Source organism: Chiloscyllium plagiosum, unplaced genomic scaffold, assembly GCF_037043375.1.
Source record: "Chiloscyllium plagiosum isolate Xiang-an unplaced genomic scaffold, Cpla_swu_hap1 HiC_scaffold_5, whole genome shotgun sequence".
Taxonomy (NCBI): Eukaryota; Metazoa; Chordata; class Chondrichthyes; order Orectolobiformes; family Hemiscylliidae; genus Chiloscyllium; species Chiloscyllium plagiosum.
Window position 1 is genome coordinate 92,708,463 of NW_028270143.1, and position 23,756 is coordinate 92,732,218.

Consider the following 23,756-nt stretch of genomic DNA (forward strand, 5'->3'; position numbering starts at 1 on the left):
CCCTATCACTTTATACAATGCCAAGCTGATAATAGCCTGCTTTCTGGTTGATTCCAGAACATGCTGTTGTAAATACTACCCTGAAGACATGATATAAATCCCTCATTTAGACTATCTTTCACATCATGCCTTTCTTCCTTTGTACCCTAACTTACCGTTTGGTTACTGATAGGTGGTTTGTACACCACTCCCACAAGAGCCTTTTCACTTTTATTATTTCGCACTTCTGCCAAAGTGTCTCCACTTCTTAGTTTCCTGAAATATTGTGTTAGTAAGATAATACCTAACAGAACCACCTCTATACCTTTTCCTACTTTCTTGTCATAGAGTCAAAGAGATGTACAGCATGGAAACAGACCCTTCAGTCCAACTCGTCCATGCCGACCAGATATCCCAATCCAATCCTGTCCCACCTGCCAGCATCCAGCCCATATCCCCACAAACCCTTCCTATTCATATACCCATCCAATTGTCTTTTAAATTTTGTAATATTACCAGCCTCCATCACTTCCTCTGGCATATACATACCAGTCTTTGCATGAAAAGGTTGCCCTTTATGTCTCTTTTATATTTTTCCTCTCTCACCCTAAACCTATGCCCTCTAGTTCTGGACTCCTCCACCACAGGGAAAAGACCTTGTCTATTTACCCTATCCATGCCCCTCATGATTTTATGAACCTCTATAAAGTCACCCCTCAGCCTCCGATGCTCCTGGGAAAATAGCTTCAGCCTATTCTGCCTGTCCCTATAGCTCAAATTCTCCAACCCTGGCAACATCTTTGCAAATCTTTTCTGAACCTTTTCAAGTTTCACAACATCCTTACTGAAGGAAGGAGACCAGAATTGCATGCAATATTCCATAAGTGGCCAAACCAATGTCATGTAGAGCTGCAACATAGCCTCCAAAATCCGATACTCGATTCAAGCATTCCCACACGTCTTCTTCACAATTCTGTCTACCTGAGACTCTACTTTCAAGAATTACAAACCTGTACTCCAAAGTCTCTTGTTATTTGTAAACGCCATGAACCCTTCAACGTTCATGTCTCAATCCACACCAGGCTGTAGCCAAGAGACTGTAATGGCTACCAGATTGTACTTACTCATTTCTATTTGCATTTTCAGCTCTTCTGTTTTCTCTGAATATTTTAGGCATTCAGATATAGAACCTATTCTTTTCTAATTTTCCTCAAGTAAATTCAAGTCTTATCTGTTGGTTGACTCCTGGATTAATACTCTCTATCCCTTCCTGGCCTGACTGTTTTTATTTCTCACGTTAATAACTCTGTCTTTGGGTATGTCTCTTCTTCTTGATTTACTGTGCCTTACCAGATTTGATCCCCTGTTCCTAACATTGAGTTTAAAATGCTCTCTACTTCCCCAGTTATGCAGTTGGCAAGAACACTGTTCAGGTGGAAACTGTCCCATTAGTACAGATCCCAGTTTCCCAGCACTGGTGGCAATGTCCCATGAACTGGAGCCCATTTCACCCACATCAGTCATTGGGCCACAAATCTCTCAAACTTGACTTGTTCATTAACTGGTACCCTTGAAAACACCCTGCTTAAAATTGACAACTATAAAATGTAAACTAAACTTGCGTTTAATACCAACACCAAACTAAATTAGATTTGGGCAAAAAAAAAGACTTCCTTATCCAACAAGGATCAGTGCGTGTGCCCTGGCTGTTCAAAATCCATAATAATGATTTGGATCTGGGCACCAAATATAATGTTTCCAAGTTTGCAAATGGCACAAAACTGGTTAAGAATGTGAGTTACAAGTGGATGCAAAGATGCTCCAAGAGTTTGAGACGGGCTGAATGAATTGGTATAAACATAACAGATAGCGTATGATGAGGATAAAAATGTCCACAAGTAGGAGAATGGCGATGCAGAGTATATCTTAAATGACAAATGATGAAAGAGTGGAAAGTGTTGAAGTCCAAAAGGATCTGGGTGTGCATGTTCATTAGTCATCAATTGTTAACACACAGGTGTAGCAAGCACTTGGATAGGTAAATGGTATATTAGCCTTTTTTGGAAGAGGATTTGAGTATCAGAGTAATAACGTCTTACCTACGTACTTAGAACATGGATGAGACCACAACTGGAGTATTGTGTCCAGGATGTTGGTGTCCTTACCTGAGGAAAGATACACTTATTAGGTATATGTATAGAGTATAGCAGCAAGTCACTATTAGGCTTCTTTCTGGGATGGTGTTATGAGGAGAAATTGAACAAACTGGGCCTATATGCTCTTGAATTTGGATGAGTGAGAGGTGATCTCTTCGAATTTGCAAATTTCTTAAAGGGCAAGACAGGATAGATGCAGAAGGGATGTTCTGCTGGCTGATGGGGCCCATAACCAGGAGACAACGTCAGAATAAAGGATAAGGAGATAGCATAGGAAAATGGTGTTGAGATAAATAATTACCCACGCTCTAGAATAGTGGAGTAGGCTTGAGGGGCTGAATGCACCACTATGCTTTCTATATATTCTATATATTATTCTATATATATTCCTTAATTCTATATATATTCCTTAATGCAAAACATTAGGCTCAGGCCCGAACATGGAGTAAAGTAACTAATGCATATTGATTTTGAATTGCATGCAAATGTATGGTGCAAAATGATGCATTTACATCAAGTTCAATATTAAGCAAACACTGTAACAAGTAAAGCCAATAATGGGCTAATTATTTATTTTGAGTCTGATCTATGGAAGTGAGTGCATTCTTCAGATTGAGAAATCCCATCAACAGAAACCTACTCAAACCTTAGGGAATTTGAAAGACACGCCAGAGTTTTGAGTGACTTTCAGCATTTTGTGAACTGTGGTGTTTAAGTTGCAAGATTCTGTCTTGTAGATATGTAGCCCTATCTATCTCTGCGATCTGATGGTTAGGCTCAGACGTGCTTTGTTAAATACAGTGAATTTAAATTGCAATGTAAGCTCTGCCAAGGGTCGTCACTAATTAATCTCACAGTTAATGATATCCAAAAGCTGAGAGGTACTATTTTATCCTGGGACAGACTCCTGTTTTCCGAGTAAAGATTGAAAAAAGACTATCGATTGGTTGGTGGAATGGTGGGGGGGATTGGGGGGTGCAAGTCGTAAATGAAATTTAATGCCGAGAAGTGTGAAATGATTAATTTTGGACGAATGCGGGGAGGGGATATAAAATTTCAGGTCAATTGTAAACGGAACACAAGAGCAGAGAGACCTTGGTATACATACAAAAATTATTGAAGGTGTTAGGACAGGTAGAGAGAGCAGTTAGTTGAATATATAGAATTTCAACTGTAAAAAAAAACATTACTGCTTCAGGCTGTATGTATAGGGGTACCGGTTGCAACAGCAAGCAAGTGATGTTAGACCGAGATAGAATACTGTTTCGTCTCAAATGGAATGTTGCACATGGTTCTGGGCCTTACAATTTAGGAATGTTGTGAAGACAGTAGAGATGGTGCAGAAATGAGCTAGAAGAATTCTTCCAGCAATGAGGACACTCAGTTTGGGATATTGGGACTGGCTTCATTAAGAAAAGGGGGTTGAGAGGAGATTTGATCAAGGTATTCACATCGTGGGCCGAAGGGCCTGTTCTGTGCTGTATTGTTCTATGTTCTATGTTCTATGTTCTATTCAAAATCATGAAGGATCTGGATAGAGTAGATAGGGAGAAACTGATGGATAACTTGAGAAACAGAGGCCACAGATATAAGATTGTTGACAAAAGAAACAATAGTAATGTGAGTTTCCCACAGTTAGTGATTAGGATCTGAAGGCACTGTCTGAGAACATGGTGAAGGCAGGGTCAATGAAGGCTTTCAAAAGAGAGTTGGATCATTATCTGAAAAGGACAACATTTTTGTCCTGAGGGGCCATGAGAAAAGGATACATAAATAGCACTTAGTGAATTGCTCCTTCAAAGAGCTAATTGGCCACCTTCTGCATTGTAACCATTCTGTAATTCTAAAGCTTTCAAATAAAATTAATTTACACTAACAGCATTGTTTTTCTATTCACTTGCATGGTTCTAATTTTCTGTATCAGGATGTGCTAATACACTTCAGCAGAATGTATTCCTGCAGCCTGTAGACGAGCAGTTGCTGGGGGAAGAATATATTTCCACTGTGTTGCATCTGTGAACCTTTGGCTTTGCTTAAGCACGAGAAAGGAGGAGGGGTGTATTCCCCACAAGACCTGACATACTATCCGTTGAAACTGAAGCTGCAAAGGAGCATTTGTATGTTAAGTGAATGGCACATCCATTTGAAACTCTACCTAGACTGTTGTGTAAGCGTTCCTATTTGGGGTGAATTAATTTAGCACACTTCCATTTTTTTGAATGTATTTATAGTATTCTTTATCGACCACTAAATAAACTCGTGTAAGCTTTTAACATCAATCCTTGCATCAGGTGGAATTCAAGCTTTGTTAATGCAAGATTCTGAATGAGATTTTGCGCATTGGATATTTTCACGTTAAAGATATAGTTCAGACTGTTGCTCTCCGGGGTCATGATCAACACAGGCTTCCTGTTATATTGCCACAAGATAATGAAGCCTCTGTAGTTAGTTTGTTTAATTTAGTCCTATGACACTTCAGCAAAGCCAACAGGAAAGAGAATTTCAACTGTTAAAAAAAAACATTACTGCTTCAGGCAGCAGGAAGGAGCTCCCGTCTTTCAAAACCATACTCTTTGCTTTTACTTCAAAGACTTTGAAAGTTTAATGTAGAATTGGTATTGATAGGTCGATGCAGAATGGTCACAATCTCACCAAGCATTCATGGGATTTAATCTCGGAAATGATCACCACATGTTTGAAAAGTTGGGCAAAGGGCTAAGGCAAAGGCATAAAGAGGAAAAGGAAGACAATGAGATCAATGAGGATGTGGATTTGGAGCAGGGCTTTTAAAGTTATATTTTAAAACTTAGACAATTACATATTGGAGACAGACTGAAGGAAAAATAGTAAAGTGTATGAATGACACACATTGGCCTGACCCATTTTGAATCTTCAAACTGGAACTCGAGTACACTCGAGTTCATTTTCAGCACTTACTGATTTATCCCTGGTTTCTCCCTCTGAAGGAGGTAAGAAAGTCTACAGTTTGGAAGCCCCGAGAAAGGACAATTTTGGAGAAGTCATAGAACATAGAACAGTATAGTACAGCCCCTTTGTGCTGACCTTTTATCCTACTCTAAGATCAAACTAACCTACATACCCTTCATTTTACTAACATCCATGTGCCTATCCAAGAGTCGCTTAAATGCCCCTAATGTATCTAACAGTACTGCCATTGCTGGCATCTAGCTCTGACATCTCCCCCAAACCTTCCTCCAATCACCTTAAAATAATGCCCCTTGTGATAGCAATTTCCACCCTAGGAAAAAGTCTCTGATAATTCACTCTATCTATGCCTCTCAAATCGATCAAGTCACCTCTCATCCTTCTTCGCTCCAATGAGAAAACCCCTAGCTCCCTCAACCTTTCTCCATAAGATATGCCCTCTAGTCCAGGCAGCACCCTGGTAAATCTCCACTGCACCCTCTCCAAAGCTTCCACATTCTTCCGATAATGAGACAATCAGTACTGAACACCATACAGAGGAACCTCGATTATCTGAACGAGATGGGCAGGCACTATTTCATTCGGATAACTGATTATTCGGTTAATTGATTCAATGCCTTTCCTCTGGGGCTCAGAGTTTTCTGTTACGTCCGCTCCCAGTTCAGGAGACTAGGCAGCAGCACACTGCATGTGAGCCCCCCCGCCGCCCCGAACCCCATCCAACACCGACCCCCATCTGCCTGTGCCCATCCCTATCCAACACAACCCACTGCCTGCGCCCATCCCTATTTCCAAAACATCCTGCTGCCCATCCCCCCAACCTTGTCCAACATCACCCCCACATCTGCCGGCCACCCCCCCAACCACATCCAACGCCGTCCACCCTTGACAACCGCCCACACCCAACCCCGTCCAACATTATCCCCTGCCTGCCCCCAACCCCGACCAACACTGTCCCCTGCCTGCCCCCAATCCCGTCCAACACTATCCCCTGCCTGCCCCCAATCCCATCCAACACTGTCCCCTGCCTGCCCACAACCCCGTCCAACACCGTCCCCTGCCTGCACCCAACCCCGTCCAACACCGTCCCCTGCCTGCCCCCAACCCCGTCCAACATCGTCCACTGCCTGCCCCCAACACCATCCAACAGTGTCCCCTGCCTGCCCCCAACACCGTCCAACGCCATCCTCTGCCTGCCTACAACCCCATCCAACACTGTCGCCTGACCGCCCCCAACCCCATCTAACAGCGTCCCCTGGCTGCCCCCAACCCCTTCCAATACTGACCCCTACCTGCCCCCAACCCGATTCAACACCGTCCCCTGCCTGCCCTCAACCCCGACCAACAGCGTCCCCTGCCTGCCCCCAACCCCGTTCAACACTATCCCCTGCCTGCCCCCAACCCCATCCAACACTGTCCCCTGCCTGCCCACAACCCCATCCAACACTGTCGCATGCCTGCCCCCAACCCCGTCTAACAGCGTCCGGTGCCTGCCCCCAACCCCTTCCAATACTGTCCCCTGCCTGCCCCCAACCTCATTCAACACCGTCCCCTGCCTGCCCCCAACCCCGTCCAACACCGTCCCCTGCCTGCCCCGAACCCCGTCCAACACTGTCCCCTGCCTGCCCCCAACCCTGTCCAATACCGTCCCCGCCTGCCCCAACCCCGTCCAACACCATCCCCTGCCTGCCCCCAACCCTGTCCAACACTGTCCCCTGCCTGCCCCCAACCCCGTCCAACACCGTCCCCTGCCTGCCCCCAACAACATCCAACACCATCCACTCTTGACAACCGCCCGCACCCAACCCCGTCACCTGCCTGCCCCCAACCCCGTCCAACATTATCCCCTGCCTGCCCCCAACCGCGACCAACACCTTCCCCTGCCTGCCCCCAACCCCGTCCAACATCGTCCCCTGCCTGCCCCCAACACCATCCAACACTGTCCCCAGCCTGCCCACAACCCTATCCAACACTATCTCCTGCCTGCCCCAGAACCCATACAACACTATCCCCTGCCTGCCCACAACCCCGTCCAACACTGTCCCCTGCCTGCACCCAATCCCGTCCAACACCGTCCCCTGCCTGCCCCCAACCCCATCCAACATTGTCCCCTGCCTGCCCCAACACCATCCAACACTGTCCCCTGCCTGCCCCCAACACCGTCCAACACCGTCCTCTGCCTGCCCCCAACACTATCCAACACTGTCACCTGCCTGCCCCCAACCCCGTCTAACAGGGTCCCCTGCCTGCCCCCAACCCCATCAAACACTGTCCCCTGCCTGCCCACAACCCTATCCAACACTATCTCCTGCCTGCCCCAGAACCCATACAACACTATCCCCTGCCTGCCCACAACCCCGTCCAACACTGTCCCCTGCCTGCACCCAATCCCGTCCAACACCGTCCCCTGCCTGCCCCCAACCCCATCCAACATTGTCCCATGCCTGCCCCAACACCATCCAACACTGTCCCCTGCCTGCCCCCAACACCGTCCAACACCGTCCTCTGCCTGCCCCCAACACTATCCAACACTGTCACCTGCCTGCCCCCAACCCCGTCTAACAGCGTCCCCTGCCTGCCCCCAAACCCATCCAACAACGTCCCCTGCCTGCCCCCAACCCCATCCAACACTGTCCCCTGCCTGCCCCCAACACCGTCCCATGCCTGCCCCCAACCCCATCCAACGCTGCCCACCACTGCCCACGACCAACACCGACCCCTGCCTGTCCCCAACCTTGTCCAACACTGTCCCCTGCCTGCACCCAACCCCTTCCAACACTGTCCCCTGCCTGCCCCAACCCTATCCAACACTATCCCCTGCCTGCCCCCAACCCCATCTAACACCCTCCCCTGCCTTCCCCCAACCCCATCCAACACCGCCCTCCTCCTGCCCCCAACCCCGTCCAACACTGCCCCCAGCCTGCTCCCAACCCCGTTCAAAACCATCCCCTGCCTGCCGCCAATCCCGTCTAACACCGTTCCCTGCCTGCCCTCAACCCCATCCAACACTGTCCCCTGACTGCCCACAACCCCGTCCAACATTATCCCCTGCCTGCCCACAACCCCGTCCAACATTGTCCCGTGCCTGCCCCCAACCCCGTCTGACACCGTGCCCTGCCTGCCCTCAACCCCGTCCAACACTGTCCCCTGCCTGCCCACAACCCCGTCCAACACTGTCCCCTGCCTGCCCACAACTCTGTCCAACATTATCCCCTGCCTGCCCACAAACCCATACAACACCGTCCCCTGACTGCCCACAAACCCGTCCAACACTGTCCCCTGCCTGCCCACAACTCCGTCCAACACCATCCCCTGGCTGCCCACAACCCCGTCCAACACTGTGCCCTGCCTGCCCACAACCCCATCCAACACTATCCCCTGCCTGTCCCCAACCACATTCAACACTGTCCCCTGCCTGTCCCCAAACCCATCTAACACCGTCCCCTGCCTGCACTCAACCCCGTCCAACACTGTCCCCTGCCTGCCCACAACCCCATCCAACACTGTCCCCTGCCTGTCCCCAACCCCATCTAACACCATCCCCTGCCTGCTCTCAACCCCGTCCAACACTGTCCCCTGCCTGCCCACAACCCCATCCAACACTGTCCCCTGCCTGCCCACAACCCTGTCCAATACTGTCCCCTGACTGCCCACAAACCCGTTCAACACTATCCCCTGCCTGCCCCCAACCCCATCCAACACTGTCCCCTGCCTGCCCACAACCCCATCCAATACTGTCCCCTGACTGCCCACAAACCCGTTCAACACTATCCCCTGCCTGCCCACAACCCCATCCAACACTGTCCCCTGCCTGCCCACAACCCTGTCCAACACTGTCCCCTGCCTGCCCCCAACCCTGTCCAATACTGTCCCCTGACTGCCCACAAACCCGTTCAACACTATCCCCTGCCTGCCCCCAACCCCATCCAACACTGTCCCCTGCCTGCCCACAACCCCATCCAACACTGTCGCATGCCTGCCCCCAACCCCGTCTAACAGCGTCCCCTGCCTGCCCCCAACCCCTTCCAATACTGTCCCCTGCCTGCCCCCAACCCCGTCCAGCAGCGTCCCCTGCCTGCCCCCAACCCCGTCCAACACCGTCCCCTGCCTGCCCCCAACCCCGTCCATCACTGTCCCCTGCCTGCCCCCAACCCTGTCCAATACCGTCCCCGCCTGCCCCAACCCCGTCCAACACCATCCCCTGCCTGCCCCCAACCCTGTCCAACACTGTCCCCTGCCTGCCCCCAACCCTGTCCAATATTGTCCCCTGACTGCCCACAAACCCGTTCAACACTATCCCCTGCCTGCCCCCAACCCCATCCAACACTGTCCCCTGCCTGCCCACAACCCCATCCAACACTGTCGCATGCCTGCCCCCAACCCCGTCTAACAGCGTCCCCTGCCTGCCCCCAACCCCTTCCAATACTGTCCCCTGCCTGCCCCCAACCCCGTCTAACAGCGTCCCCTGCCTACCCCCAACCCCGTCCAACACCGTCCCCTGCCTGCCCCCAACCCTGTCCAACACTGTCCCCTGCCTGCCCCCAACCCTGTCCAATACCGTCCCCGCCTGCCCCAACCCCGTCCAACACCATCCCCTGCCTGCCCCCAACCCTGTCCAACACTGTCCCCTGCCTGCCCCCAACCCCGTCCAACACCGTCCCCTGTCTGCCCCCAACAACATCCAACACCATCCACTCTTGACAACCGCCCGCACCCAACCCCGTCACCTGCCTGCCCCCAACCCCGTCCAACATTATCCCCTGCCTGCCCCCAACCGCGACCAACACCTTCCCCTGCCTGCCCCCAACCCCGTCCAACATCGTCCCCTGCCTGCCCCCAACACCATCCAACACTGTCCCCAGCCTGCCCACAACCCTATCCAACACTATCTCCTGTCTGCCCCAGAACCCATACAACACACTCCCCTGCCTGCACACAACCCCGTCTAACACTATCCCCTGCCTGCCCACAACCCCGTCCAACACTGTCCCCTGCCTGCATCCAACCCCTTCCAACACTGTCCCCTGCCTGCCCCAACCCTATCCAACACTGTCCCCTGCCTGCCCCCAACACCGTCCAACACCGTCCTCTGCCTGCCCCCAACACCGTCCAACACCGTCCTCTGCCTGCCCCCAACACTATCCAACACTGTCACCTGCCTGCCCCCAACCCCGTCTAACAGGGTCCCCTGCCTGCCCCCAACCCCATCAAACACTGTCCCCTGCCTGCCCCCAACCCCATTCAACACCGTCCCCTGCCTGCCCCCAACCCCGTCTAACAGCGTCCCCTGCCTGCCCCCAAACCCATCCAACAACGTCCCCTGCCTGCCCCCAACCCCATCCAACACTGTCCCCTGCCTGCCCCCAACACCGTCCCATGCCTGCCCCCAACCCAATCCAACGCTGCCCACCACTGCCCACGAACAACACCGACCCCTGCCTGTCCCCAACCCTGTCCAACACTGTCCCCTGCCTGCACCCAACCCCTTCCAACACTGTACCCTGCCTGCCCCAACCCTATCCAACACTATCCCCTGCCTGCTCCCAACCCCATCTAACACCCTCCCCTGCCTTCCCCCAACCCCGTCCAACACCGCCCTCCTCCTGCCCCCAACCCCATCCAACACTGCCCGCAGCCTGCTCCCAACCCCGTCCAAAACCATCCCCTGCCTGCCCCCAATCCCGTCTAACACCGTTTCCTGCCTGCCCTCAACCCCATCCAACACTGTCCCCTGACTGCCCACAACCCCGTCCAACATTATCCCCTGCCTGCCCACAACCCCGTCCAACATTGTCCCGTGCCTGCCCCCAACCCCGTCTGACACCGTGCCCTGCCTGCCCTCAACCCCGTCCAACACTGTCCCCTGCCTGCCCACAACCCCGTCCAACACTGTCCCCTGCCTGCCCACAACTCTGCCCAACATTATCCCCTGCCTGCCCACAAACCCATACAACACCGTCCCCTGACTGCCCACAAACCCGTCCAACACTGTCCCCTGCCTGCCCCCAACCCCGTCCAACACCGTCCCCTGATTGCCCCCAACCCTGTCCAACACTATTGCCTGCCTGCTCCCAACCCCATCAAACACTGTCCCCTGCCTGCCCCCAACCCCATTCAATACCGTCCCCTGCCTGCCCCCAATCCCGTCTAACAGCGTCCTCTGCCTGTCCCCAAACCCATCCAACACCGTCCCCTGCCTGCCCCAACTCCATCCAACACTGTCCCCTGCCTGCCCCCAACACCGTCACATGCCTGCCCCCAACCCCATCCAACGCTGCCCACCACTGCCCACGAGCAACACCGACCCCTGCCTGTCCCCAACCCTGTCCAACACTGTCCCCTGCCTGCACCCAACCCCTTCCAACACTGTCCCCTGCCTGCCCCAACCCTATCCAACACTATCCCCTGCCTGCCCCCAACCCCATCTAACACCCTCCCCTGCCTTCCCCCAACCCCGTCCAACACCGCCCTCCTCCTGCCCCCAACCCCATCCAACACTGCCCCCAGCCTGCTCCCAACCCCGTCCAAAACCATCCCCTGCCTGCCCCCAATCCCGTCTAACACCGTTCCCTGCCTGCCCTCAACCCCATCCAACACTGTCCCCTGACTGCCCACAACCCCGTCCAACATTATCCCCTGCCTGCCCACAACCCCGTCCAACACTGTCCCGTGCTGCCCCCAACCCCGTCTGACACCGTGCCCTGACTGCCCTCAACCCCGTCCAACACTGTCCCCTGCCGGCCCACAACCCCGTCCAACACTGTCCCCTGCCTGCCCACAACTCTGTCCAACATTATCCCCTGCCTGCCCACAAACCCATACAACACCGTCCCCTGACTGCCCACAACCCCATCCAACACTGTCCCCTGCCTGCCCCCAACTCCGTCCAACACCGTCCCCTGCCTGCACTCAACCCCATCCAACACAGTCCCCTGCCTGCCCACAACCCCATCCAACACTGTCCCCTGCCTGTCCCCAACCCCATCTAACACCATCCCCTGCCTGCTCTCAACCCCGTCCAACACTGTCCCCTGCCTGCCCACAACCCCATCCAACACTGTCCCCTGCCTGCCCACAACCCTGTCCAACACTGTCCCCTGCCTGCCCCAACCCTGTCCAATAGTGTCCCCTGCCTGCCCCCAACCCCAACCACCACAATCCCCTGCCTGCCCCCAACCCCGTCCAACACCGTCCCCTGATTGCCCCCAACCCTGTCCAACACTATTCCCTGCCTGCTCCCAACCCCATCAAACACTGTCCCCTGCCTGCCCCCAACCCCATTCAATACCGTCCCCTGCCTGCCCCCAATCCTGTCTAACAGCGTCCTCTGCCTGCCCCCAAACCAATCCAACACCGTCCCCTGCCTGCCCCCAACTCCATCCAACACTGTCCCCTGCCTGCCCCCAACACCGTCCCATGCCTGCCCCCAACCCCATCCAACGCCGCCCACCACTGCCCACGACCAACACCGACCCCTGCCTGTCCCCAACCCCTTCCAACACTGTCCCCTGCCTGCCCAACCCTATCCAACACTATCCCCTGCCTGCCCCCAACCCCATCTAACACCCTCCCCTGTCTTCCCCCAACCCTGTCCAACACCGCCCTCCTCCTGCCCCCAACCCCAACCACCACAATCATCTGCCTGCCCCCAACCCCGTCCAACACCGTCCCCTGATTGCCCCCAACCCTGTCCAACACTATTGCCTGCCTGCTCCCAACCCCATCAAACACTGTCCCCTGCCTGTCCCCAAACCCATCCAACACCGTCCCCTGCCTGCCCCCAACTCCATCCAACACTGTCCCCTGCCTGCCCCCAACACCGTCCCATGCCTGCCCCCAACCCCTTCCAACGCTGCCCACCACTGCCCACGACCAACACCGTCCCATGCCTGCCCCCAACCCCTTCCAACGCTGCCCACCACTGCCCACGACCAACACCGACCCCTGCCTGTCCCCAACCCTGTCCAACACTGTCCCCTGCCTGCACCCAACCCCTTCCAACACTGTCCCCTGCCTGCCCCAACCCTATCCAACACTATCCCCTGCCTGCCCCCAACCCCATCCAGCACCCTCCCCTGCCTTCCCCCAACCCCGTCCAACACCGCCCTCCTCCTGCCCCCAACCCCATCCAACACTGCCCCCAGCCTGCTCCCAACCCCGTCCGAAACCATCCCCTGCCTGCCCCCAATCCCGTCTAACACCGTTCCCTGCCTGCCCTCAACCCCATCCAACACTGTTCCCTGACTGCCCACAACCCCGTCCAACATTATCCCCTGCCTGCACTCAACCCCGTCCAACACTGTCCCCTGCCTGCCCACAACCCCATCCAACACTGTCCCCTGCCTGTCCCCAACCCCATCTAACACCATCCCCTGCCTGCTCTCAACCCCGTCCAACACTGTCCCCTGCCTGCCCACAACCCCATCCAACACTGTCCCCTGCCTGCCCACAACCCTGTCCAACACTGTCCCCTGCCTGCCCCCAACCCTGTCCAATACTGTCCCCTGCCTGTCCCCAACCCCAACCACCACAATCCCCTGCCTGCCCCCAACCCCATTCAACACCGTCCCCTGCCTGACCCCAACCCCGCCTAACAGCGTCCCCTGCCTGCCCCCAACCCCGTCCAACACCGTCCCCTGCCTGCCCCAACCCCATCCAACACTGTCCCCTGTCTGCCCCCAACCCCATCCAACACCGTCCCCGCCTGCCCACAACAGCGTGCAACACTGTCCCCTGCCTGCCCCCAACCCCGTCCAACACTGTCCCCTGCCTGCCCCCAACCCCGTCCAACACTGTCCCCTGCCTGCCCTCAACCACGTCCAACACCGTCCCCTGCCTGCCCCCAACCCCATCCAACACCGTCCACCACTGCCCACGACCAACATCGTCCCCTGCCTGTCCCCAACCCTGTCCAACACTGTCCCCTGCCTGCCCCCAACCCCATCCAACACTGTCCCCTGCCTGCCCCCAACACCGTCCCATGCCTGCCCCCAACCCAATCCAACGCTGCCCACCACTGCCCACGACCAACACCGACCCCTGCCTGTCCCCAACCCTGTCCAACACTGTCCCCTGCCTGCACCCAACCCCTTCCAACACTGTCCCCTGCCTGCCCCAACACTATCCAACACTATCCCCTGCCTGCCCCCAACCCCATCTAACACCCTCCCCTGCCTTCCCCCAACCCCGTCCAACACCGCCCTCCTCCTGCCCCCAACCCCGTCCAACACTGCCCCCAGCCTGCTCCCAACCCCGTTCAAAACCATCCCCTGCCTGCCCCCAATCCCGTCTAACACCGTTCCCTGCCTGCCCTCAACCCCATCCAACACTGTCCCCTGACTGCCCACAACCCCGTCCAACATTATCCCCTGCCTGCCCACAACCCCGTCCAACATTGTCCCGTGCCTGCCCCCAACCCCGTCTGACACCGTGCCCTGCCTGCCCTCAACCCCGTCCAACACTGTCCCCTGCCTGCCCACAACCCCGTCCAACACTGTCCCCTGCCTGCCCACAACTCTGTCCAACATTATCCCCTGCCTGCCCACAAACCCATACAACACCGTCCCCTGACTGCCCACAAACCCATCCAACACTGTCCCCTGCCTGCCCCCAACTCCGTCCAACACCGTCCCCTGGCTGCCCACAACCCCGTCCAACACTGTCCCCTGCCTGACCACAACCCCATCCAACACTATCCCCTGCCTGTCCCCAACCACATCCAACACTGTCCCCTGCCTGTCCCCAAACCCATCTAACACCGTCCCCTGCCTGCACTCAACCCCGTCCAACACTGTCCCCTGCCTGCCCACAACCCCATCCAACACTGTCCCCTGCCTGTCCCCAACCCCATCTAACACCATCCCCTGCCTGCTCTCAACCCCGTCCAACACTGTCCCCTGCCTGCCCACAACCCCATCCAACACTGTCCCCTGCCTGCCCACAACCCTGTCCAACACTGTCCCCTGCCTGCCCCCAACCCTGTCCAATACTGTCCCCTGACTGCCCACAAACCCGTTCAACACTATCCCCTGCCTGCCCCCAACCCCATCCAACACTGTCCCCTGCCTGCCCACAACCCCATCCAACACTGTCGCATGCCTGCCCCCAACCCCGTCTAACAGCGTCCCCTGCCTGCCCCCAACCCCTTCCAATACTGTCCCCTGCCTGTCCCCAACCCCGTCTAACAGCGTCCCCTGCCTGCCCCCAACCCCGTCCAACACCGTCCCCTGCCTGCCCCCAACCCCGTCCAACACTGTCCCCTGCCTGCCCCCAACCCTGTCCAATACCGTCCCCGCCTGCCCCAACCCCGTCCAACACCATCCCCTGCCTGCCCCCAACCCTGTCCAACACTGTCCCCTGCCTGCCCCCAACCCCGTCCAACACCGTCCCCTGTCTGCCCCCAACAACATCCAACACCATCCACTCTTGACAACCGCCCGCACCCAACCCCGTCACCTGCCTGCCCCCAACCCCGTCCAACATTATCCCCTGCCTGCCCCCAACCGCGACCAACACCTTCCCCTGCCTGCCCCCAACCCCGTCCAACATCGTCCCCTGCCTGCCCCCAACACCATCCAACACTGTCCCCAGCCTGCCCACAACCCTATCCAACACTATCTCCTGCCTGCCCCAGAACCCATACAACACACTCCCCTGCCTGCACACAACCCCGTCTAACACTATCCCCTGCCTGCCCACAACCCCGTCCAACACTGTCCCCTGCCTGCATCCAACCCCTTCCAACACTGTCCCCTGCCTGCCCCAACCCTATCCAACACTATCCCCTGCCTGCCCCAACACCATCCAACACTGTCCCCTGCCTGCCCCCAACACCGTCCAACACCGTCCTCTGCCTGCCCCCAACACTATCCAACACTGTCATCTGCCTGCCCCCAACCCCGTCTAACAGGGTCCCCTGCCTGCCCCCAACCCCATCAAACACTGTCCCCTGCCTGCCCCCAACCCCGTCTAACAGCGTCCCCTGCCTGCCCCCATACCCATCCAACAACGTCCCCTGCCTGCCCCCAACCCCATCCAACACTTTCCCCTGCCTGCCCCCAACACCGTCCCATGCCTGCCCCCAACCCCATCCAACGCTGCCCACCACTGCCCATGAACAACACCGACCCCTGCCTGTCCCCAACCCTGTCCAACACTGTCCCCTGCCTGCACCCAACACCTTCCAACACTGTCCCCTGCCTGCCCCAACCCTATCCAACACTATCCCCTGCCTGCTCCCAACCCCATCTAACACCCTCCCCTGCCTTCCCCCAACCCCGTCCAACACCGCCCTCCTCCTGCCCCCAACCCCATCCAACACTGCCCCCAGCCTGCTCCCAACCCCGTCCAAAACCATCCCCTGCCTGCCCCCAATCCCGTCTAACACCGTTTCCTGCCTGCCCTCAACCCCATCCAACACTGTCCCCTGACTGCCCACAACCCCGTCCAACATTATCCCCTGCCTGCCCACAACCCCGTCCAACACTGTCCCCTGACTGCCCACAACCCCGTCCAACACTGTCCCCTGACTGCCCACAACCCCGTCCAACATTATCCCCTGCCTGCCCACAACCCCGTCCAACATTGTCCCGTGCCTGCCCCCAACCCCGTCTGACACCGTGCCCTGCCTGCCCTCAACCCCGTCCAACACTGTCCCCTGCCTGCCCACAACCCCGTCCAACACTGTCCCCTGCCTGCCCACAACTCTGTCCAACATTGTCCCCTGCCTGCCCACAAACCCATACAACACCGTCCCCTGACTGCCCACAAACCCGTCCAACACTGTCCCTTGCCTGTTCCCAAATCCATCTAACACCGTCCCCTGCCTGCCCACAACCCCGTCCAACACTGTCCCCTGCCTGCCCACAACCCCATCCAACACTGTCCCCTGCCTGTCCCCAACCCCATCTAACACCATCCCCTGCCTGCTCTCAACCCCGTCCAACACTGTCCCCTGCCTGCCCACAACCCCATCCAACACTGTCCCCTGCCTGCCCACAACCCTGTCCAACACTGTTCCCTGCCTGCCCCCAACCCTGTCCAATACTGTCCCCTGCCTGCCCCCAACCCCAACCACCACAATCCCCTGCCTGCCCCCAACCCCGTCCAACACCGTCCCCTGATTGCCCCCAACCCTGTCCAACACTATTGCCTGCCTGCTCCCAACCCCATCAAACACTGTCCCCTGCCTGCCCCCAACCCCATTCAATACCGTCCCCTGCCTGCCCCCAATCCCGTCTAACAGCGTCCTCTGCCTGTCCCAAAACCAATCCAACACCGTCCCCTGCCTGCCCCCAACTCCATCCAACACTGTCCCCTGCCTGCCCCCAACACCGTCCCATGCCTGCCCCCAACCCCATCCAACGCTGCCCACCACTGCCCACGACCAACACCGACCCCTGCCTGTCCCCAACCCTGTCCAACACTGTCCCCTGCCTGCACCCAACCCCTTCCAACACTGTCCCCTGCCTGCCCCAACCCTATCCAACACTATCCCCTGCCTGCCCCCAACCCCATCTAACACCCTCCCCTGCCTTCCCCCAACCCCGTCCAACACCGCCCTCCTCCTGCCCCCAACCCCATCCAACACTGCCCCCAGCCTGCTCCCAACCCCGTCCGAAACCATCCCCTGCCTGCCCCCAATCCCGTCTAACACCGTTCCCTGCCTGCCCTCAACCCCATCCAACACTGTCCCCTGACTGCCCACAACCCCGTCCAACATTATCCCCTGCCTGCCCACAACCCCGTCCAACACTGTCCCGTGCCTGCCCCCAACCCCGTCTGACACCGTGCCCTGCCTGCCCTCAACCCCGTCCAACACTGTCCCCTGCCTGCCCACAACCCTGTCCAACACTGTCCCCTGCCTGCCCACAACTCTGTCCAACACTGTCCCCTGCCTGCACTCAACCCCATCCAACACTGTCCCCTGCCTGCACTCAACCCCATCCAACACTGTCCCCTGCCTGTCCCCAACCCCATCTAACACCATCCCCTGCCTGCCCCCAACCCCATCCAACACTGTCCCCTGCCTGTCCCCAACCCCATCTAACACCATCCCCTGCCTGCTCTCAACCCCGTCCAACACTGTCCCCTGCCTGCCCACAACCCCATCCAACACTGTCCCCTGCCTGCCCACAACCCTGTCCAACACTGTCCCCTGCCTGCCCCCAACCCTGTCCAATAGTGTCCCCTGCCTGTCCCCAACCCCAACCACCACAATCCCCTGCCTGCCCCCAACCCCATTCAACACCGTCCCCTGCCTGACCCCAACCCCGCCTAACAGCGTCCCCTGCCTGCCCCCAACCCCGTCCAGCACCGTCCCCTGCCTGCCCCAACCCCATCCAACACTGTCCCCTGTCTGCCCCCAACCCCGTCCAACACCGTCCCCGCCTGCCCCCAACAGTGTGCAACACTGTCCCCTGCCTGCCCCCAACCCCGTCCAACACTGTCCCCTGCCTGCCCCCAACCCCGTCCAACACTGTCCCCTGCCTGCCCTCAACCCCGTCCAACACCGTCCCCTGCCTGCCCCCAACCCCATCCAACACCGTCCACCACTGCCCACGACCAACATCGTCCCCTGCCTGTCCCCAACCCTGTCCAACACTGTCCCCTGCCTGCCCCCAACCCCATCCAACACTGTCCCCTGCCTGCCCCCAACACCGTCCCATGCCTGCCCCCAACCCCATCCAACGCTGCCCACCACTGCCCACGACCAACACCGACCCCTGCCTGTCCCCAACCCTGTCCAACACTGTCCCCTGCCTGCACCCAACCCCTTCCAACACTGTCCCCTGCCTGCCCCAACCCTATCCAACACTATCCCCTGCCTGCTCCCAACCCCATCTAACACCCTCCCCTGCCTTCCCCCAACCCCGTCCAACACCGCCCTCCTCCTGCCCCCAACCCCGTCCAACACTGCCCCCAGCCTGCTCCCAACCCCGTTCAAAACCATCCCCTGCCTGCCCCCAATCCCGTCTAACACCGTTCCCTGCCTGCCCTCAACCCCATCCAACACTGTCCCCTGACTGCCCACAACCCCGTCCAACATTATCCCCTGCCTGCCCACAACCCCGTCCAACATTGTCCCGTGCCTGCCCCCAACCCCGTCTAACACCGTGCCCTGCCTGCCCTCAACCCCGTCCAACACTGTCCCCTGCCTGCCCACAACCCCGTCCAACACTGTCCCCTGACAGCCCACAACTCTGTCCAACATTATCCCCTGCCTGCCCACAAACCCATCCAACACTGTCCCCTGACTGCCCACAAACCCGTCCAACACTGTCCCCTGCCTGCCCCCAACTCCGTCCAACACCGTCCCCTGGCTGCCCACAACCCCGTCCAACACTGTCCCCTGCCTGACCACAACCCCATGCAACACTATCCCCTGCCTGTCCCCAACCACATCCAACACTGTCCACTGCCTGTCCCCAAACCCATCTAACACCGTCCCCTGCCTGCACTCAACCCCGTCCAACACTGTCCCCTGCCTGCCCACAACCCCATCCAACACTGTCCCCTGCCTGTCCCCAACCCCATCTAACACCATCCCCTGCCTGCTCTCAACCCCGTCCAACACTGTCCCCTGCCTGCCCACAACCCCATCCAACACTGTCCCCTGCCTGCCCACAACCCTGTCCAACACTGTCCCCTGCCTGCCCCCAACCCTGTCCAATACTGTCCCCTGACTGCCCACAAACCCGTCCAACACTGTCCCCTGCCTGCCCACAACCCAATCCAACACTATCCCCTGCCTGTCCCCAACCACATCCAACACTGTCCCCTGCCTGTCCCCAAACCCATCTAACACCGTCCCCTGCCTGCCCTCAACCCCGTCCAACACTGTCCCCTGCCTGCCCTCAACCCCATCCAACACTGTCCCCTGCCTGTCCCCAACCCCATCTAACACCATCCCCTGCCTGCTCTCAACCCCGTCCAACACTGTCCCCTGCCTGCCCTCAACCCCGTCCAACACCGTCCCCTGCCTGCCCCCAACCCCATCCAACACCGCCCACCACTGCCCACGACCAATATCGTCCCCTGCCTGTCCCCAACCCTGTCCAACACTGTCCCCTGCCTGCACCCAACCCCGTCCAACACTAACCCCTGCCTGCCCCCAACCCTATCCAACGCTATCCCCTGCCTAGCCCAACCCCGTCCAACACTGCCCTCTGCCTGCCGCCAACCCCGTCCAACACTGTCCACAGCCTGCTCCCAACCCCGTCCAATACTATCCCCTGCCTGCCCCCAACCCTGTCTAACACCGTTCCCTGCCTGCCCACAGCCACGTCCAACACTGTCCCCTGCCTGCCCTCAACCCCGTCCAACACTGTCCCTTGCCTGCCTACAACCCCGTCCAACACTGTCCCCTGCCTGCCCACAACCCCGTCCAACACTGTCCCCTGCCTGCCCCCAACCCTGTCTGACACCGTGCCCTGCCTGCCCTCAACCCCGTCCAACACTGTCCCCTGCCTGCCCACAACTCCGTCCAACATTATCCCCTGCCTGCCCACAAACCCATACAACACCATCCCCTGCATGCCCACAACCCCGTACAACACTGACCCCTGCCTGCCCCCAACTCCATCCAACACCGTCCCCTGCCTGCTCCCAACCCCGTCCAACACTATCCCCTGCCTGACCGCAACCCAGTCTAACACTGTCCCCTGCCTGTCCACAACCACATCCAACACCATCCCCTGCCTGCCCACAACCCCGTCCAACCCCATCCCCTGCCTGTCCCCAACCCAGTCCTACACTGTACCCTGCCTGCCCCCAACCCAATCTAACACGTCCCCTGCCTGCCCACGACCCCGTCCAACACCGTCCCCTGCATGTCCCCAACCCCGTTTAACACATCCCCCGCCTGCCCACAACCCCATCCAACATCGTCCTCTGCCTGCCCACAACCCCGTCCAACACTGTCCCCTGCCTGCCCACGACCCTGTCCAACACCGTCCCCTACCTGTCCCCAACCCCGTCCCCTGCCTGTCCCCAACCCTGTCCAACACTGTCCCCTGCCTGCCCACAACCCCGTCCAACACTGTCGCTTGCCTGCCCACAACCCCATCCAACACTATCCCCTGCCTGTCCCCAACCACATCCAACACTGTCCCCTGCCTGTCCCCAAACCCATCTAACACCGTCCCCTTCCTGCCCCCAACCCCGTCCAACACTGTCCCCTGCCTGCCCACAACCCCATCCAACACTGTCCCCTGCCTGCCCACTACCCTGTCCAACACTGTCCCCTGCCTGCCCACTACCCTGTCCAACACTGTCCCCTGCCTGCCCCCAACCCTGTCCAACACTGTCCCCTGCCTGCCCCCAACCCCATCCACCACAATCCCCTGCCTGCCCCCAACCCTGTCCAACACTATTCCCTGCCTGCTCCCAACCCCGTCCAACAGTGTCCCCTGCCTGCCCCCAACCCCGTCCAAACCCGTCCTCTGCCTGCCCACAACCCCGTCCAACACTGTCCCCTGCCTGCCCTCAATCCCATCTACCACAATCCCCTGCCTGCCCCCAATCCCGTCCAACACCATCCCCTGATTGCCCCCAACCCTTTCCAACACTATCCCCTGCCTGCTCCCAACCCCATCCCCTGCCTGCCCCCACCCCCGTCCAACACTGTCCCCTGCCTGCCCACGACCCCGTCCAACACTGTCCCCGCCTGCCCCCAACCTCATTCAACACCATCCCCACCCGCATCCAACCCCGTCCAACACCGTCCCCACCTGCCCCCCCAACCTTGTCCAACATTGCCCCCCCGTCCCCCCCACCCACCATCTGACTTCCATCCGTGCCTCCGCCCCCAAACAGATCCAGCTGCTCCCCCCCCGCACTGTGTTCCTCCACCCCTGGGCAGCCGGACCTGTCTCCATCAGTAAGACTGCTGCTGCGCCTGGGGTGGGCCTCCAAATACGCGCATTCACACACTTTCACTGCAACCTTTTGACAGGCTCCACAGTTGTCCTGTACAGGACAGTGTTCGAGCGATTATCTGGGGAAGGAGGGTTCAGGGTACACCCTTGTGTAGAACTCCAGGGAAAGTGTGGGGAGAGAGGGAGAGAAAGTGGGAGGTCAGTCATTTGGAGACGGTGACTGGAATCCCATCGATGTCCAGGACTGTTCTGGGCAGCATTTCAGTAAGCTGAGTTCAGTTTTAGTCACTGTAAACAAAAGACGCAATCAGTGCTGGAAACACATCTTTGATGTAATGTTTCTATTGGGACCTTGAGATCTTTTTTGGATAATCCAAAATTTGGATAATTGATATCCGAGTAATCGAGGTTTCAAATGTGGTCTAACCAGGGCTCTATAGAGCTGCAGCATAACTTTGCGGCTCTCTAACTCAATTCCCCTGCTAATGAAAGCCAACACACCATACACCTTCTTAGCAACCCTATCAACTTGGGTGGCAACTTTGAGGAATCTATGGATGTGGGTACCAAAATCCCTCTGTTCCTTCTCACTGCCAAGAATCCTGCTTTTAACCCTGTAATCTGCATTCAAATTTGACCTTCCAAAATGAATCGCTTCACTCTTTTCCAGGTTGAACTCCATCTCACCCTGTTCTGCATCCTGTCAATGTCTTGTTGCAATCCACAAAAGCTCTCCACAACTCCACCAACCTTCATGTCATCGGCAAATTTACTAATCCACCCTTCCACTTCCTCATCCAAATCGTTTATAAAAATCATGAAGAGTAGAGGTCCAGAACCAATCCCTATGGAATATCACTGGTCACTGAGATCTACGCTGAATACTTTCCATCTATTGCCACCCTTTGTCTTCTACCAGCCATTCTGTTTTTAGACAGCCAAATTTCCTTCTATCCCATGCGTCCTTACACTCTGAATGAACCTACCATGGGGACCCTTATCAAACACCTGCTAAAATCCATGTATACCATATCCATTGCTTTACCTTCATCAATGTGTTTTGTCACATCCTCAAAGAATTCAATAAGGCTTGTGAGGCATGACCTGCCCCTCACAAAGCCATGCTGACTATCTCTAATCAAATTATGCTTTTCCAAATAATCATAAATCCTGTCTCTCAGAATCCTCTCCAATAATTTGCCCACTACACACATAAGACTGACTGGTCTGTAATTCCCAGGTTTATCCCTATTCCCTTTCTTGAACAAGGGAATAAGATTTGCTACTCTCCAATCATCTGGTATGACAGTGGACAGTGAGGACACAAAGATCATTACCAAAGGTGCAGCAATTTCTTCCCTCACCTCCTGTAGTAACCTTGGGTATATCCTGTCTGGCCCAGGGGACTTATCTATCCTTCTGTTTTTCAAAGTTTCTAGCACATCCTCCTCTTTAACATCAATCTGTTTGAACATATCAGCCTGTTTCACGATGTCCTTACAAACGACAAGCCCTGGGACAATTATGCCCTACGTGGCTGGAGCCCAATTTAACAGCCTTCACAGAGGTAGCTGTAAAATACATCCTCCACAGAGCTGAATACTATGGTTGAAATCTTTCCAGAAGGATAAACATCCAAAAGACGTCTCAATTCCTGCCTTGACAGCGTGTGGAGCCATGGTAGAGTGGTCACTGTGATCTTTTGAGTGAGATCAACTGGGCCAGAGTTGAAGCAGTCCAACTGCTGTAAGTGACTGAGCTGCAATGTTCAGGAGAAGGTTCTGCACAGACAATATAC